Below are 20,869 nucleotides of genomic sequence, written 5' to 3'. Positions count from 1 at the left end.
TTATAATGTCTCACGAAAGTTTGAATACTCCATTAAAACTGTAAACCACAACGTTTACCCATTATCGTCCACTACACTGAGTCCCAAAAAAGAGTATTTATAATAATTAAATGCTTCGAACTCGAAATCTCGATTGAAACGTTCAATGAAACGAAACATACGAGAAAGGTACGGGTATTACATATCGGTGCGCATGAATGGCGTTTAAATTAAACACTTACTTGTAGGGGGGATATAAAAAGCGGCGGGCGCGCCGGCCGCATAATTTAGTAGTAAGAGCTCCATGAATCAGTCGGCAGGTGAGCGCTGCCTTCGGACCGGTATAGACCGAGATTCAAGTAAACAGATGAAGCGTTTTAAAAGAGCTATATTCCTTTATTATTAATTTATAAGGAGTGAACAAAAACTACTATAGTAGCTGTTTTTATTGCTATTGGTAAAGATGTAAATTGGGTTAATTTAAGAAGTGTCCATATTCGTTAGAAAATGCAAAAGATTCCGGGATGGTTAAGCAAATATCTTAAATGCCGAATAACCATAACTATATATATATGTAAGAGAAAGATCGAATCATTTTACATCCTACCATCCAAATAACTGTTGCTCAATAACACGGAAATATCACACAGGTAATCGTACTAATTAAGCGTCACTCAGCAATTCGATATTTATTTGAAGGTATGACATCTAACTCCTGTCATTTCCACCAACGCACAACGTCAAGTTGTCAACGAGCCAGGATCGAGATAAAAAGACAGAATGATTTGTTGATTTTGTACTCTCGCATTACAGACGTAAGCGATCCCCACGACTAGTTTGTTAAACTCCTTTTCGACGAACCGACTAGCCGCAGAACTATTATGTCCATAACCAGCCGCAATAGAAGATAGCCGGCAGCAGTCGTGATTAGTTGCACGGTTGAGTCTCGCTGTTGGAAAAGGGTTTTTAGAGTTTAATAAACCTTAATGGTGAATATACATTCATTTGTTCGTAGATTAGGAAACGTTCTATGGTTGTTACATTTCTCTTAATAGCACATATAGATATGACTTTAAAGACCTCTATAAAGAAGGGCTATTACTTTTCATTACTTTGAAGATAATCTGACTTCGTAAAATTTAATTTTGTTTTAAAACGGATGCGATAATATTATAATCTTAGTTAAAAAGTGAAGAAATCTTCGTACTGTTTCCTCTATATACATATTAAAGGAGAGTATTTTTTCTGCCCTACTACGTCCCGGGATACAGTCGGTGATAGTGAAGTGAAACATGAAACTAGCATATGTTCATTTAAATTTCGATTCATTAAAAATTGTATTTCATTATCACATTAAAAGACCACAAATATTTTAAATATATTGCATCGACTTGGTGAAAAAATCTATTTGTGCAAAAAATATTCAAAACCGCAGTTTAAAAAAAATCCACTGCGATATTGTCGCGTGCAGTTGTACCGCAGACAGGGGTGCGGTTGACGCCGCGGGCGAAGACCAGTCTGCCTGACTGCCGATTGGCTGCGGGCTAGCGTTGAATGCAAGCCTTTCGATTCCACCGATGCTCTTCATCTCAAGTGTATGCGACGCAATTATTAAATCGAAATATAAAAATTCCATTTTTAAAATTTAAAATTTTTATTTCTTTTTATTACGCTGCCAGTACTCTTATAGTTGGTATGTAAATCTTTTTTTTCTACGTTTGCACATTTTACAATTGTTTTTGTTAAATGGTGTAAAGATGGTTGTGCTTTGTAGTTCTAATTCTAGTCTTTGTAGAAAAACATTTCTTAAAACGCTTCGCAGGTTCAATTTATTATTTGTACTATTTTCAATAATAGTTGTATTATTGTAACAACTAAGTCAAAGAGTTGACTACAAATCAATCACAGAGCAGTTGCTTACAATAGTTGAAGCGGAGTAGAGAAAAAAATGTTGCGCAATATAAATTTTTTTTCATTAACCTAAATCCGCTTGAGGCCTACACGCGTTCTACTTCGCACAAGCTGTGTAATTAATACTCTCCCGACTAGTTGGCCTGCTGAGAGTGGCTACTCTGTGTACTTCAACACCCGTTGCTGACCTAGAATGCTGAACGAATCGACGACTACGGCCTGCTTGACGCCTGTCGCTGTTCATTTAACTATTTATTCCAAAGTGGGGTAAACAATGTTCAATTGCTGACGTATTGACAGCTAACGGAAACTCAAGATTGTAAAGAGAATAAGATCGATATTACCAATTGTTCACTTAAAAAAAATTTTCAATGACAACAAATGAATGGTTACAAAAAATACTACACATTTTTACAAAGCAAATTACTTAAATGTTAATTTACAGTGATTTTAACTCTCATCACCTTATCAATAGCCGGCAACTTATCTGCCGTTCCTCTAGTCTTGTAGTCCTTGGGCGTCGATGAACACCTCGTTGTTTCCGCTGCTCGTTTGCCCCCTAAAAATAAAAAAAATAAATCATCTCAGAACAATTTTGTAAAGAAAAAACTGTAACATGTATACTACCATAGCAAAGTTCGACATCAACGTTTTCTGAAAGTAAAGTACTCGCCACACGATCTGGCGTTGTACAGTACAATTTATGTTTATACATAAACCATTACACGGCGTGCGAGCTATACAATTCAGGTCTGCAGTGTGAACGTTATCTAACTCAGCCAAGCTTTTGAGTCTTACGCTCTGACTCACGTTAGCTTATCGGTAACGAGAAAATATTTAGCTCCCTCCAACTCGTATATGTTTTGTAAAGAAAACGCATTTGTATTATTTTGCGTATTTATTTTGCTTAAATTCCGCACCAGACTTATGCTGTAAGCTATATCTTTTCTAACCTTACCTAACCAGAGAGGTTAGACAAAGTGCATTCGCTACGAAACGATTCTATAGCGAACTTCAAAATTGTATAAAACTGACGCGCGATAATCACGTGACTTATCGAAAGTTATTGTCAGTTCTATAGATTTTTGAACTTCCTTATGGAATAACTTCGTAGCGGATGCACTTATCTAACCCCCATGACCACTTCAAATAAAGGGAGGAAAAAAATATAAGCATTTGTAAAATTTTGAAAAGTGTAAAAATATTTCCAGAAGTTTAGGAAATACTATTTATAAGTGACATTGGCTATCCCATAATTTTCCCGATTGACACCCAAACTCCGGTAGGTCAGGCGAAGTTTATTAAAACCTCAGGCTAAAGGTCCGGCCCTTCGCGTGCGAAACGAAACTTAATACACTTGACAAGAATGTGCGGTGAGCCCTCTGACCCCGATAATGTCCGCTGCTCTTTGTTTACCAAATAGTTTATATATTTTCCCGCTTCTCTTTTTGTTTTTAGTATTTTAATATTTGTGTTTATTTGTTGGTAGCTGCCGAAACAATTTAAATAAATGATTAGCGGTGCGTTTATTAATAATTATTCGTTTTTATTATTAATATAAACAGTAATAATTGGCTGTCTAGTTTTTAATTATCTTATAACAGTATGTTTTAATTTAAAAAAAAAATCGGCCTCACAACTAACCGCCCAACTTTGGTTTAAATTAATTTTGTTGACCGAACAAATTACGTAGCCGCAGGCGCAGTTACAAAGAGAATATTAACCGAGGGACACCACGCACTGGTTTACGATGATACAGGAGTCCAATTTCATTAAATAATTAAATAGAATAGCTCACTACATTATTTATGCTTGCATGAAATCACCGATGTAGCTTATCGCACCATCTGGCGACTTGTTAAACGGAATCCGCCCTTAAAGTTATAAGCATAAAGTTGTAGATGGTATGTTACATAGGAACAGATGTAATTAACTGCACTGCTGAGTGTACGGGCATAATTTTCACACTGACTTCATAATTTACAAACGGCACGCCACCCCATCGAAAGGGTTAGCCGGTGCTGGATCTCATTAGCGTCGGAGCGAAATAAAGTATTCAATATAAAAGAATGACTGCGCGTTACTGACTCCTAGACTAATCTACGCGAAACAATGCACGATGCATGAATATATTTATTTTATTTAATAATTAACCATTTAAATAATGTGAATAATTTGACGCGTAATTTTCCACACAATGTGATTTATTTATTAATGTTCTATTTTTAAATTGTTACAGATCTTTACAAATTAATAGTCTATGTTATATGAGACTCGGAGCTAATGGCTATATGAGGTAAGTTCAGTTTACTACATTTAAATTAAAATGTTATTTCAATTTTCCAATTTCAATTTAAATACAACTTTTTAATTCTGATTATGAATGCGAAATTAAAATGTAATCTTACTATCTTATTTATATTATAAATGCGAGTGCTTGGATGGATTAATGGATATTTCTTTGAAGATATCTCCAGAACGGTTTCATGGATTTCGCTGAAATTTGGCATAAATGTAGAACATAGCCTGGAAGAACACATAGGCTACTAATTAAGTTTTTTTTTAATTCCGCACGAATGTGGTCGCGGGCGACAGCTACACAAAAAATTAAAAAGAAATAAGCCTTAAATATGTGTAAAGAGTTTTTTATCCAATCGCATGTAATTGAATCTTAGTAAAGAAACGTTTAAATTCCAGTAAGAAATGTATTTAAACATGTTTATTCTGAAGGCAACATAGATAAAACGAGGACGGTCGGACTTAAAATCGAAAAGGTCCATTGAATGATACGAAATCCCTTCTAAGAACACTTCGCATAATGCGATACCACATTTATTCAGCTCCATTGATATACATTGAATATACGGTGTCTACTGAACGTTCGTTTTGTTAAAAATAAAAATATACACACTTGTTTGAAAAAATAACGAACTCGAATATTGAGGATGGCGAAATAAATACAGACATGCTTAGTGGTTTGTGAAAACAATACTGTCCTAAATATTTCTTTCTCCATTTATATAATATGAGTAATGTCAACACAAAATACAGTTGTAACAGATTTTTTATAGGTAAAAAATATATATATTTGATATTTTTATACATTTTTATATTCATTCATTTTACATTTATTTAATAAAATTTAGTCTACTTACCCTGGGTTTCCGAGTACAAAATCTGCTCTCCTTGAGTAAGCGTCGGGCCGCGTCCGCGAAATAATACCAGTCCCACTCACCCTGATGATGGCCCTCTATGGGCTCGAAACTAGTCGGTGCCGACACCGGACAAATATACGTGAGTGTTTAGCCGTTTTTATATAAGTTTATTACAAAATCTACATTCAAAACATATCATTATATCTGTGTTGTCAAAAAATAATGATATCGATGACGATATGTTTTGTACAGAGATTATTGTGTCAGAAACCCACAGTTAGTAATGTTAAAGGTTAAAATGTTAAATGGAAAATATTTTGGTTGAGTGTTTTTATAACAATAATCTTGAGTCAGTAATTTACTGAAATTACTTTTTATAAGTTATTCAGTCCTTAAGTAGGGTGTGTTTGAAAATAAAAAAGTTTTCCCGCTGTGAGGAATGCATCAAAATAAAGATATGTTACTACATTAAAGTTTTATGTAAATATGTACGTGTTCTTGCGGTACCTCATCGCATTGGTCGCGGCCACGGGCGGTGCTAATGGCATGCGCCTGCGCATTCAACTTGCAACACGCGTTGCACGACGCGCGACTTGAATCCGATTGAGAGATTAAGCTTTTTGTTTACAACTTCTGAGCTTTTAATTGAGTTCTTTTGTGTTGCACGTAGTTGTAACTTGTTCAACAGATGTTAAGATGTAAACGAATGATTATTTTATGTAACTTATATGAGTTATTTATGTTAAACAATTTAATACAATCTTATCAGAAGATCTTACCTTTAAACATAGTATGTATAATACATTGTATGAATGTGCAATCTGGCTAATCTTTGTTAAACATTAAAAATACCGGAACAGTCAGGTTACATTGGAAATGCATCGAATATGTTAAACCTGTGCATAACCCTAGCATATATTCAGCTAATTTGTATTTCGATAATTAAGAAGCATGAAGCGTTTTATATTTTCACTTTAAGGAGACCAAATTGTCTCTAAAGGTACGATTAGAATACATGGAGTGATTACATTTAATGTTTCTGTAAATATACTAGCTGTAGCCCGCGACTCCATCCGCGCGGAATTAAAAAAAGCTTTAATAGCCTATGTGTTCTTTCAGACTATGTTCTACATCTATGCCAAAGTTCAGCGAGATCTATACAGGCGTTTTGGAGATATCTTCAAACAAACATCCATCCATCCATCCATCCGTCCAAACGTATAATATTTGAAAGATTGTCTTGACTCAAGTTTGATACCCAACAATCAAAGGTGTGAAGTAATTAATTAAAATTTTATTCACGTTACAATACATAATACAATCCGTTACATACTTAAGCTTATAAGTGTCTTTAGCCTAGTCCTAGCTTAGCATAACACACGGCTGGGCACACTCGCGCTGCATTCCATTTGAATATCTCCCAGTGTGACCGCAGCTTTATCGTGTTAATATTTCATGAACTGAAATTTTAATTTGAAATTCAATCGCTGCGGCGCTGTCGAGTCTACTCAGTCCTCTGATGTTTTGTTTGGCTTATTGTTCTCCATACCTTCTTGAGTTGTCGCTAAATGGACGGCTGTAATGTTCATTTTATTTGCCTTTTAGGTTTTACACGTTTGATGTATTTATAGCATGTTTTTGAATACTAATTAGAAGGCGTAGGCATAACAAGTAGTGCTAAAATATAATTTTGAATTATTAGATTTTATGTTCTTCAATTATTTTCCATCTTCCAATCCAACGCGTGAAATTAACTAAAAGATTGTTATATATTTAAATAACAAATATAAGTAAGAAAGAAGTAATAAGAAATATAAGTAAGAGATATTTAAAAATAATTTTAAGTTTTTTAACCTTCATAGCAAAGTCACGAGGAATTTCTAGTGTAGTACACGTATAAGAAATTCCCACGCATCGATATCGAGCGTGTGTTGACATATCGTTCTATTAATCGAATAAATATTATACTTAGGCGTCAACTTGCTCTCTGTTTGCAGATGTCGGAACGTCAAATTGTTTATCCTTGTATTTAATACGGCGACTGCCTTTAGAAGCTTACTTTGTACAGAAATAACACATAATATTTACAGTATAAACTCAATAATTAGTTAAGTTCGGTAGAAATTAAGTCACGAAAAATTTTAGATATGAAAAAGACATTTGTATTAAGGTGTGATAAAGTTATTAGAATATTTTAAGCATTTTTAAACAATTTTAATTTTTCGCAACTCAATTTCTTTTGTTGACAACTCACTGTAATCATAGTTGTCTAAAACCAAACAAATTTCAAATATACATAAAAATGCTAGCATAAAATAATATGAATATTTAAAGTTGAAAATCAACATTTCAATAAATCAGTGAAAACCGAATCGTTTAAAATAAACGCTCAATTCCACAGCACCTATTAAACGCGAAAATTCCATTCCGGACATAATGCTTCATTTTATATAATTTTACAGCTCGACCAGAATTAACGAAGCGTTCCTTCCCATCGATAAATTTCGTCGATAACCGCAGACTCGATATTATCTGCCCCATCCCTATTCTCCAATAATAACGATAACGCAAATCGTACGCGCGCTCATTAATCTGAAACAGCAAGAACTTTACCGCTTTTAATAAAGACTTAGATTCAAACAGATCACAAATTAAATTGTTTATCATTCTATTATAATTGTTCACGATTTTTGATCATAATGAAAAAGTCGTGTTTACTGTTGCGTTATATCATTGATTTAACAATTAAATTGTCTAATCTGATTGATCTTAAATATCGTGATAATAAAGGATTGCGAAAAACAACAAATGTTTTTTGCGAGAGGATAAAATAAATAAATGCGTACCAACTTTTCTTACCTTATATATCTGTGACTAAGCCTAAATAAAACCATAAGATTCATCGATGTAATTGAGATAATAGTAAAGATTGAATGTGGATGGCTACAAAGGTAGAGTAAGACCAAAGAAAGTATGGATGGATTATGTGAAATAGGATATGCGTAAGATAGGGGTAGATTCGGATATGACGGCTAATAGAGATGTATGGAGGAGTAGTACATACTGTGCCGACAAGGGTTCAACAATTAACTAAAATGTAGACAAGCAAAAAAAATAAGGCTAAAGATCAATTTGGCAAGATATAAAAGGTTATTTTATAACAGTTTGGTTCTAAATCATGTTTAATCACCCATTCTTGGCCTTATTTCGATTGTTGTCATCTTAATAAGATTTACTGTACTAAGGGTCCAAGCATTTACGTACTCTGGTCATACATCATACATATAGGGTAATGAAAATATATTCACAATACGGGAAATATAAATCTAAACAAATATAACAGTCTTCTACAAAGTATACATCTTTATAAAAAGAACTAACTGTAGCCCACGACTACGTCTGCGTGGAATGAAAAAAAAACTTAATTAGTTCCCGGCAAATATTCGAATTTGTTTTACCTTTAAAACCTTCCCTAGACCTTCACGAACATTTCAAGACTAAGATAAGATTAATCTTCTTGCCTTCTCGAATCTTAGCGAGACTAACGAACAGCAATTTGATTTTTATACATTTATATATAGAAATTTATTGCTTGCTTGTATATACAATTGGAAACACATAATTCAACTTTGTTGTACTTGTAAATATTACATTCAACAAGTATTTGTTTGGTAAAAATAAATTATATTACTTCTTTGTTAGTCTTTGTTTTAACTCGAATCATGGTTTGATATTATACTTGAACGAAATTATTTATATTATTTATGTTTATTACTTTTATTATTCCGTAAATTGTAATACATTTATTCACCAAATACGTAGCATTTTAAAGGTTCGAATGGAAGTGAACTTTAACCTTTACGTGTTTAAGACCATTATTGTTTAAAGTGGCATTGATGTTGTCAATTTAGTTTTAGGGTTTTGCAAATTTACGTGATGATTCCGAAATTACAATGAGCTAAGTTTAAGTGCTTATAATAAATCATAAATTTAGTTATTTTTTTAGCAACTTGGATAAGGGAGAAACTGATCGGCTCGACACTCTGGCGCTGCGGAGAGACGTTAGTTCCCTCTGCATTTTCTACCGCATATACGACGGTGCTGAAGAATTGTTTGGAACGATTCCTCCTGCCGAGTTCCGTCATCGGACGACACGACAGACCGCCAAGTTCCATCCACACCATCTCGATGGCTGGCAATCCACAACCGTGCGGTTTGCGCGAAACTTCCCGCTTCGCACAGCAGCGTTATGGAATGGTCTATCGTCGGCGGTATTTCCAAACCGCTACGACTTAGGGTCCTTCAAGAAGCGAGCGTATCACCATCTCAAAGGCCGGCAACGCATGTGCGGTTCTTCTGGTATTACTGATGTCCATGGGCGTCGTTGAACACCTCGGTGTTCCCTCTGCTCATTTGCCCCCGACTGATATAAAAAAAAACTTCTATGAGCGAGACATATTGTCCGGTCCTATAGTACCTTTATAAGCGACAAACTCAGATAAGACAGGCAGACTTCCATAACCAAAAAAAATATCGCGGTCACTTGAATTCTAGATTATCCCGGTTCAACTGTATTCAATTAAGTCTAGAACTTCCAGACACCACAACATTAAGACAACTATTAATTTGATAGTAAGCGTGGGAAAAGAAACAGTTGCAAACATGTTCTACATTATATCTTTATTAAACCATGTTAAAATCATTAAAACCTTATTAATCGTATATACCTAAAGGGAAAATGACCCATTATTACATATACGTGAACTGCGGAGTTATTACTGTAATTTAACTAATACTCACAGCCGGTTCCGTTCGCCTTTCACTCATAAACAGCGGTCTGGATATCGGAATTGCTCAATAATGATAGCACAGAAAGATATTGTCTTGCCAGCTTTCTCATTTCACCTGTTACATTTCTTATAAAATGCTACGTTTACTGGATCGCGGCTTTTATATGCATTTTATACTCTTGTTGAATATTATTTATACTAAACAACTAACACCCATAACACTGAGGGGTAGACAGAGACCGAGGACCTATATTTGGCGCGGTCCTGACACACTTCTCTCGCTTCTTTTAAGTTCATACTTCTTCGCATACATACACATTAATTATAAAACTTTTAAAAGGACTCAACAAAAAAATAATATTAGATTTAAGGCACTGGCCAGATAACAGATGTCGAAAACTCTACTTCACGCCTGTCTTCTATAAGGTTGTGGTGTCTCGCCGAACTGCCTTTATGGCAATGAATATTCAGTTTCTACCACTCTTAATGTATTTAAATTTTTAATATATATTTCAAGTAGTTTTAGAATGTAATTCTAATGAATATATTGGAAGCGTAACAAAGTTATAGTGCTTAGGAATTCGTACGAATGTTAGAATTGGAAGAGCCAATAATTAATAAACGCTTATGAGAAATTAATTCCTCTTCGTGGCGGTGATCAAATTGCATTCATAAATTGAATATGAAATTTCAATCTCCATACTTGCTTGGCAAACAATCAAGTATAATTAAACAATGTGAATGTATTCTCTTACTGGCAAAATGCATTTGTACTAAGCCTTAAAAATCGTCTTTATCGTCGTTTATATTCCTTTATTGCAAAGACATATAAATTAAAAAATAAAACTTCTTTTTTATGTGGCTACTAGCTGTCGCTGCGACTTCGTCCGTGTGGAATTTAAAACAAACTTAATAAGTAGCCTATATGTTATATACGTGTGCTAATTTATCAAAATCCATCCGTTCCGTAGATACCTTCAAACAAATATTCATCAATTCAACTAAAGATTCGCATTTATGATATTATTAAGATATGCAAATGAATAATGAATTTTATACGCATTTAAGCCACCAACATGGATATTTCCCGACGAACAGTTCTAAATAAAATTCATAAAACTAACAAAAAACTAGTAGTCTCAAAATTTGTCTTACATAACAATTTAATTTGGCTTAAGCCAGTCGTCACGGATGTGAGCGACCCAGTTCCGCGCGAATCGATTCAACCGATAGTATAACTCGCAGTTTAATCAGTCACCCGCTACAAAATTACCAAGAATACGATCATACAGGGTGATTAGCCTATTAAGAACATGTCCCAGAAATATCCTCCTAAACGTATCGGCTTACATTTGATAAACCGACTTGTCAGCGGGGCTGTACAAAGTGCATTCGCTTCGAAGCGATTCCGTAACGGAATTCAAAAATGTATAAAACTAACAATAATTTTGGATAAGACACATGATTGTCGCGTGTCAGTTGCAATCGGCACATCAAATGCAAGCCGCTACGTTCTTTCCCCGCAGGAATATTATCAATGTGTTGCAAAAATCAACTAGAAGATTGGAACATGAATTTTAAAACTTACCACACCCAGATAGAAATTAAAAAGATGTTAAATATTCTATATTCTAAAAACTATTTTTATAAAATATGAATACGATGAATCATTGGTAGTAACTTTATATCAAACATATGAGATCTTTTCTTATTTCGTATCTTAAATTTGCTGACGCTTCAAACAGTACTTTAGAACGCGGTATTTCAGCGCAATTGGGTTGAAAACTTAAGCGGGGAAAAGTTTTTCGCAGCAAAATTTTCCGAAACTAGGACTTGCTTACATATTGTTTCAAGCAGGATACGAGTGCTCTAATGGCGGCCTTAATACAAAACTTGGATAATTTTTAGCTCCATTATTCTCAAAAATAATATAAGATAACAGATTTGCATTGTATTTTTCATTTATTTTATTTGACTTACTAGAATTAAAGTATTTATTTAGAATTATTTAAAGCCCTTTCTTAATTTATAAAATTACCAAATTATAATTACAGACTTTTTTTTTAAATACTAGCAGATTTTTATAAATTTACTATTATTTCTTATACCATTCCAATTAAGCTCTATGCTTGTACTAGGATATGTTTTACGACTATAGTCGAATGGCGGGATTCGAACCCCCGACCTCATGATCGGATATCCGTACCCTTAACCATTAGGCTATTGGCGCTTCAAATAGATGATATAGATTAATTGCTTAACTCTATAAGAACATAAGTGTAAATATCGTATAAATAACAAGGGTTTTTATTAATTTAATATAAAGCTGTAAATATAAAAAAAATAAACGTAATAAAGAGCGAAGAGCTTCGACCAACATCTCAAGAAGCTCTCGCTACACAGTTGGATTAAGGGCCCGATACAAAAGGCAGTTATCCTAGAAACCGCGCGCATTGTGAGAAGGTTCCTGTCTCTGCAGCCCTGACCACTGGTTGTTTGAGTCATGGGATTCCGCAGTCGGTGGTGTTCTGTTTTTAATATAATATGTTTTGTATATTTTTTTTTTGGATATGAAATGTATTATATTAGAAATATGATAAATAAATGTATATGAGAACCTAATAATATCGCTTCATTCTGCTTATTAATATTATTGTGTTAATGTTGAGTTTAATTATTGGATTTTATGAATGTATATTTGAAAATTTACAAACATATTACAATGTGATTTATATTTACGAGTAATCTGTTTATGGAGTGTGTGAATAATAAAGCGGGCGCTGGGATAATGGCGATGCGTCCAATTTATTTCCTCACTCGCAACGGAAATGACATTTCCATTTCATAATATTGTTAAATTTTACGTGTCTTTTTTTCACTTTTTTGTAATAAAATGAAATAAACGCATTATAACGTGAAATTTTAAAGACCTTTTTGTGTATGAAATCAGTTATTTAATACTAGTATCATTTTTTTTTCTTGTGTTCTTTTTCTGATCTGATTTTTTTTTTAATTTTGCTTCTAATAGAGCGAAGTCCGTATATACACACTTGTCTCGTTTGACTATTAAATTGTACAAAATTGTATTTATAATATTTCGTCGAAATTCTTATTGTCTAGATTCATAAAATAATGTAACAGGAGCACGTAATAAAAAGTGTTTTTTTCGATTGCAAATTCAAACAACTTAAATCCTTAAGTAAACGATGAAAACTTTACTTTTTATTGCACAGAACATCGGTTATAAACGTTATGCGATAACACAAAAAACGCTGTAAATGCGATTATTGCACCGATGGCACGATTAAGTCTGCAGTGACGTGCGCCCCTTGTTCGAACTAAGTTTTTGCATCGTACACTCGCTTACACAAGTGCAACGACAAAAACTTTTAAACCTTATCGTCGTCGCATAAGGACTGTAACTTGGTAAAAGTGTACAGATTTGTGTTGGTGAGTGTACAACCTTGATAATGGTCGCTCGGAACGTTTTATGCCTAAGGAATGTTATTCCCTACAACATCATTTGCGTTAACATGCATCCACCATGTATGGAAATTATAACGTAATATTCATACTTGTCGTGCATTTATCTATGAATTTCCTTATAAGTAAATACGATGTTATAAAGATGTTCTTTCAAAGATATACCGTGAATAACATCAGCACTATTTTCGTCATGATTTTAGGAGCGTAGTTTCTTATGTCGTCATTTTTAATCCATTACTTTCGAAAATAAAAAGTAAAACTTCCAATTATTCAATTATTGAATGTGCCAAATCTACATAACTTAAAATAACAACGAAGAAAAACAAATTCATAAAAGATAAATATGAAAAAAATAATTGAACAAGCGATTTTGTCACGACCTAAACCGTGTAGCATCGCCGGCGACAGCGAAATCCAAATGCAATTGGCTTATTGGCCCATTAGCCGCAGAGGATCCCGAAACACCGCCCCAATAAAATCAATAGCTCACTTACACAGCCTGCCTCTAAATAGATCATTTCAAACAAAACTTTATTTTTATTTACAAAATAGTGATAGAGTTTTATTTTATTAACAAACAGATGAAGATAACTAAGGTAAAGTTTTATTACCATTTACAACCGCAAGAAAGTAATCTAAAAAGTAAAAGAGATCAACGAAGAGTCGGAATCTATTTATATAAAAAAGAAAGTCGTGTTAGTTACACTATTTATAATTCAAGAACGGCTTTACCTATATGGCTGAAAATTGGTGAGGTGTTATCTTAGAGTCAGGGGAAGGACATAGGATACTATTTATTCTTTTTTTTTTTTCGAATGCCTTGAAGAGGTGCTTTGCGAATGTTTCGATGGATGTGATGTGGATGGATGGATGGGTGGGCTACACTAATTAAGTTTTTTTTTATTCGCGCGGACGGAGTCGCGGGCGACATCTAGTATCAAATAAACGAAGCCAGGAATTTAATGTTCTCTACCACATTGTTGAAATAATTTTAAAATTCACAGTTGACCAATAAACAATAAATTATCTGCAAGAATCCACGAATAAAATAACTAGATAATAATGAAAAGGACATAAAGTATTTCACGTAGTCATGCCGAGCGACGACAATTGCAAAGTCCCGATCAACTGAAATATTGTCCACGAACAAATGCACATTGTTAGGCACGTTCCGTCGGGACCGTATTAAATTACTCTTGCAATTCCGTAAAAACTATAAAAGTCTGTACGTATGGAATACGCGACGTACGGTACTGGCTTGACTCCAATTTTTCATGTTTTTAATATTCGAGATATCGTGGTCCCGAGACTTCTTCACTTATTGATAAAAGCTGTATGCTTGCTCAAAAATGCTTTATTGTTAGTTTACCTTACCTTTAGTTGATTTCTCATTTTGACTAGAGACTGTTGTTTTTCACTGCTTTAATTTGATTTAACGACCTTGTTTGATATGAGTCACAGGTCTTGGAGATTCTAATCGTAAATGAATGAATTACTAATTATTAAACCATTGTTTAGTACAAATAAGTCCATCGTTTATATTCAGTTCCATCTGTCTGTAATTTTTATATTATACCTTCGTATTTTATATTTGCAGAATAACATAATTTGTGTCGTGCTTTTGTAATTTAGTCGTTATAAATTTAACGTCGCTGTTTCGTTTCATAACTGGAAAGTTCACGATGCCCCACATAGATATCTGAAATCGCTCGTTAAGTCTCAAAGCAGCTCATTAAAACAAGCTATATTTCAAAGAAAATTATTCGTATTTATTATTTGAGATTTGTAATGACATAAACTAGAAAATGTATTTAATTTTGTTATTTATTAGAAGCCTTTAATAACCTTGTCTGCATTTTGTAATCTGTTTTAATTTTAGAAGGAAATCTGGAAATATAGCTCTAATTAAAATACAAAGTTCTTGTAAAACGAGAATTTCATATTATTGGATAGCAAATTGACTTTTCCGTTAAGCAAGGAGTTGGCAAGTATCAAGTCTGGAGCATTCTTAGCGGATTGTTATTCTTGCCCAAAGCGGAGTTCTGAATTTAATTTGATTGTGTTTACCACAAACTTATCCCTCTCTCGCAAACTATGAATGTAAATCAATCGTAGTTTAATCGCGATAATGCTTAGCTCACAACGTTTGTACTGAGGCAATTCAGAGAAGCTTCCATATTTTAAAATGTCAGTTCAATATAATTCGCACGTAATCTTACTAATGCTATAACTATTTATATATTAGATGCATGAGTAGAATTAGATATAATTTAGATTTTTAAAGGTTTGACTGCGATTTGAAAATTTTATACAGGTCCAAGAAAAGTTCACATTTTTGCAGTACATAAGATTTTTTTCATTTTTGTGATTCCTGCCTTTCGTATATTCGAAGTGATATTAGTGACAAACGTTTCGTTCAAACCAACATTGATTACAATTACATTCATAATGATATCGGTTAACGATATCTTGATAAAGATATAGTTGTCGTCATTTTACTAGTATCAAGTCCTGAATAAACATGAAAATAATTATTGTGTCGAGTAGTTGTCGTACATTTGCATAATTCTTCGAGCTGTGTCATTTGTATGTATTGTATTCACAACTGGGAATTTCGCCAAATATTACAAATGTTTGATCCTCTGCTGTTTCTCTTCAAATTCCTGTTATTTCGAAGATAAAATGAAATATCAATAATTGGACGCTTTTACAAAAAAATATAACAAATTTTGTGTATGTTGGTTGTTCCTTGCGATTACTCATAAAGTTAAGAGCTCGTTAACTTTTCATTTTTGAACTGACTAATCAAAAAACATTCTGTATTGCAGTATATTATTGTTCTATACACAATTTTGAGATAATATAATGAAATGGTAATCCTATATGTTTCGTAGAAGACGTAGAAATAAGAGTAAAAATCGTTTATTCTTTTAGGTTTTCATAACGCATTTTCCAAAGAATTATATTACCACGAATCACAAATTAAAGCAACTTTATGAAATTTGAGCATATGAAGAGAACGAATAAACTTTTTCTTACAATTACAGTGCTGTAGTATTTTGAAAATTCATAGCAAATTGTTGTGATGAGTTATTATATCATACCTAGGGTGTATCAATTAAAATCGTATTTGCAATATATCGCAACAGTCACCCAGTTTCATTTGATGTTCTTCAAATCAGGTCACACGATGCTTTATCTCGCATTTGCATCAAAATCGAAAAATTCTACTGCTCCAACTACTGTCTTAATATTTCCAAATATATTTTGAACATTTCACAACAATCTGTCGCAGCAGGTCGAGTGCTTTATAGTCATTATTTAGATGTTTTACGTCTTGAGTAATTCATAGAGGTTGCTAATTATATCACAAAGTAACACTTCAAAGATCTCATACTTGTTTTATTACATCTTGCAAATCCAGTTCCACATGAGAGAATTACATTGCATGTAATCAAACGATATGACGATAATGATTGAGTAAAAGAAAATTTCCAAGAAAGAATTGTAAAGGATAATTCGTAATAAAATAGAAATGTAGACTAGGTAAGTTTAACATGTATTCTGAATGAAACGAAGATGCGCTTGACGTCCATACGCCGCGGGCGAATCCGAAAAATGTTACGTCCAGACCAAATAACAAATATAAAATCAGCATATAGAAAGGAAATATCGAAAATGCTCATATTTCTATATTTTACAATGCACCATTAAAATATATACAGTCGTTTCTGTACCGTCGTAGAAGAAAACATTATCATAAACAGACATTCACTTTCGAGACTGGCTGTGCGCGAGAGTATTTCATTTTATAACCGTTGCTTCATATTTATGTGGGTGCTTTCCGTTTATTGCCGAACTTCGTCACTTCCCTTCTCCAATGCATGCAACATCATGTCTATCTTTTCTGTATTTTATGTTTCAACTTTATTCGGCCATGTTATTGGGGGTTCGGGAAATATTTATATCATGTTAACTTCTGTCATACCTTATATAAAACATATCCTTGCCAATTTGGAATGAATTAAATTATTTATGAATGGATTTCTTTTTAACATGTAGGCTTAAATAGAAGAAGCATGGAAAGTGAAATTGTATTACGACAACCTAAAAATAGTCGCTATCAAGAAATCTACTGAATTAAATCAACAACAATTTATCTACTTAGATAAAAATATATTACCATGTCTAAAAAAAACGTTCACCGGACCCTACCTTTCACTTTATGGATTGCAAACGAACCGTGCAAGATTAGAATATTTATCGAGTATCTAGTTAGTGGACGTGGGCATCACTATCGGTGAAGGTCTAGTTGATTTATAGTGACGTGCGGCGTGAGTTATCGATATCGAGCGGAATGTTACTGCGCAGCAGGTTTTGTCGTCATATTTTATTCCGCCAATCGGATTCTGCCACTAAAAGTGAGATTAGATACCAGTATGGCCGAATTGTTGCAATTTTACATATAGTTTATATTCTGGATATTTTTTTGTACTTCCTATTGGAATTGCTATTTGGAATTTTGTATCTGTGAATTTTGTTTACAACTCTGTGTTTAGACAAAGTTTTTCATGTCTTTATTGACATCATCAAAAACATTTAACAATCACTGAGTCGTTATAAATCAATAAAAACCTAAAAAAAAACAACATTATTTCTTTCATATTACAACACATTTAAAACGTGACTTACCAATGATTTCTACTATTAACACATCATTTATAATAAGCTTATTATTATTGCTTTTATACGACCCCGTTCAAACGTTAAAAATATCACAACCATCTAAATAATTAGAGTCACATGCTTCTAATTTAATTGCAGTAAAACATCGCAAACCTCGTGTTGTACATGACCTATAACTTTAAGTATATCTACGACCAACACAGACCATCGAAGGTACATCGCAAGATGGCGGTAACGTAGTATGTCACGTGACTCGGCTCTGTGGGCACAGGTGTGAATTGCGAGCTATATAAACGTGTGAATCAAGTCTCCGTTCCCACAATGCGTGCGACATTAGATACAATTTACCGTATATTAAGCTGTTGGCTGGTACACCATAAACTGTGCGTTTTGTGTAGTTTGTATGTGGAATGCGAATTTACGCTACATTGGTATTGGTAAGGAAATGTATGGGGGCTCCCTAGTGCGTTCGTATGCTCTTAATCTGATAAAATATTCATATTTGGCAGGCAATGGAACAACTTGGTGGTTCCTACAATAACTTTTTTTTATTTGGCTGACATCCAAATTTAGTCTTGAATAGGTATTTACAATTATTTGCATTGATACATTATTGTTCAACAATTTTGTTTACTTTGTTATTGATTTTTAGCAAAAATATCAATGTTTACAAATTTTTGAGCTAAAGATCGATTTACTCTCTTAGCAACCGTAAAAACATTAGCGAAATGTTCGTTCAGGAATAAAGAAATGTGAAATCGTCTTTGAAAGCATCACGGGGATGATAAAACGCTTTACATCAGAAGGGACCATTATAAAATAAAAAATATTGATATTATTCGCACACAATGAAGCGTTCTCGTAACAATCGCGACACGACTTTGAAATTATATTGCGAAAATAATTTCATTCGAACAACTGAATTGATCAATAAAGAGTCCACGAATGTATATAACGGGTGAGAAAAAATCTCTATGTTATTGACATTCAGTTATTATGAATCTTCTGTAGAGATTAGTTGTCTTTCACCTGCTACGATGATTTTTTAATAAAATAATACTTTCGAAGCGACGCGACGCAATATCAGCGGAGGCGGGCAAATCGACCCTTACCCTGTCTATTTTATTACATCGCATCACCATAATGCCGTCAAATTTTGTTATGGAATTAATAATTGAAAGGAGGACTTGAGATGGGGGAAAAGCTTTGAACGCTTGATTTTAAAAGCATTACATGTTATTACGATTTGTCTTTGAAAACAATTAAAATGCAATTTATTTTATAAAATCCTAAGACGTTTATTACTTTGTAAAGCATAAGCATATAATTTTAATATTCCTTTCCTTTGAGTATGCTGAAGAAGTTATGCTATAACTAGCTGTCGGCCGCGACTCTATCCCCGTGAAATTAAAAAAAAAATATGAGTAACCTACGTGTTCTTCCACACTATGTTCTACATCTACGCCAAATTTTAGCTAGATCCATTCAAACGTTATGTATATACCTTCAAACAAACATCCATCTAAACATTCCTTTTTATAAGTAAGCAAACAATAAGAGATCTCTTTGGCTCTATTTAATTCAATGATTTGATTAATTAAATACATTAGTAAAACTGTAAACTGATGCATCTAGATGTCTAGACACATTAAACTTTAGACCCCTCTTTATTCAAAATAAACTTATCAGAATCATTTGCAGAATGTACTTTTTAGTATAAAATCATTTAATATATGGCCATCTGAGTCGTAAAATGTTATTATTTAAACTGTCATATGAATATAAAAGGCTTCAATATATTGTGTCTGAGCAATATGTAACTGTATATTTACATAAAGTTGAATGATATTACAATATAACAATATGTCGTACGATATCAATATATTTTTGGTAATAAAATATATAGGCAACTAGTACAATGTACTAATTAGCACATAATGATTCGTTTATTTATTAATACGTGTAAAAAAATATTTCGTCTTTGTCTTCTTTTCCCGCGAAAAGTTAATCTAAAAAAATACTGACAAGCTCTAATATTTATTATTTAATTTGAAAGTTTACAAAGTACGTTATAAAAAAAATTACTATGTTTGTAAGTAATTTAAAAAATATATATTATACTATTGTTGAAATCTGGGGAAACGAAAACAAATACACAAAAGCCGTACTCATTTTCGCAGCGGCGAATAGATGACAAAATGGGCGACACGTCCCCCACAGGCCATCATAAGGTTAAACATCCCCTGGCCCGACAGAGCCATTCGACTTTGGCTGTCACCGAAACGGGCCCAAATATAACACCATTCCGCCGTTGCTTGTCGAAACCGCTTGTCTCCGAATGCAAACTCTATTTTAACATCCAGTATCGGGTAGGGTTGGTAAATCTGCGAAATACAGAAGCTAAATTAAGTATATTGCTAAGACAAAGGTATTTTCAGAAAACAAATGAAGGTCTGTATTAAGTGAATCTTAACATAAATTATCATATTACTGCTCAATACATTTATAATAATCTACTATTGACAATTTTCGTTACTCATAAGTTACCATAAATAATATTTTCATCTGAATTCTTACTAATTTTATTGAACAAATTAAAATCCTCATAATTTGTTTACTTCCGAGCGCGATGTGAGATATTTTTGATTACGTATTACGTTTTATAATAAAATTTTAAATGTTGTCAACCCTGTCCCCACTCCCCGGTATGCAGCAGACAGCCGACAGCAGCCGCGGGAGATGGGTAATGCATAAAATTTCATAGTTCGTGCCGCGACCGACGCGCCCCGACCATTTTGAGTGCCGTCTGCATTTCCCCGCTGTAATGTGGCATTCGCTCACTGCGATGCGGGGGGCGGACAT

General features: G+C 33.5%; 1 protein-coding gene across 1 annotated transcript in view; it reads left to right on the top strand.

Moving 5' to 3' along the window:
* The window catches only part of LOC106125884 (carboxypeptidase N subunit 2-like), a 195,490-nt gene that overhangs the window by 81,770 nt on the left and 92,851 nt on the right, over positions 1–20,869 (top strand). The window contains exon 2 of the mRNA XM_013323292.1: positions 4,130–4,186. The gene's annotated coding sequence lies outside the window, so the exon portion shown is untranslated. The remainder of the gene's footprint in view (positions 1–4,129; positions 4,187–20,869) is intronic.

This window comes from Papilio xuthus, unplaced genomic scaffold, assembly GCF_000836235.2.
Source record: "Papilio xuthus unplaced genomic scaffold, Pxut_1.1 DF825752.1, whole genome shotgun sequence".
Taxonomy (NCBI): Eukaryota; Metazoa; Arthropoda; class Insecta; order Lepidoptera; family Papilionidae; genus Papilio; species Papilio xuthus.
Note: the sequence above shows the minus strand (reverse complement) of the source record. Positions and strands in the feature narration are given on the sequence as shown.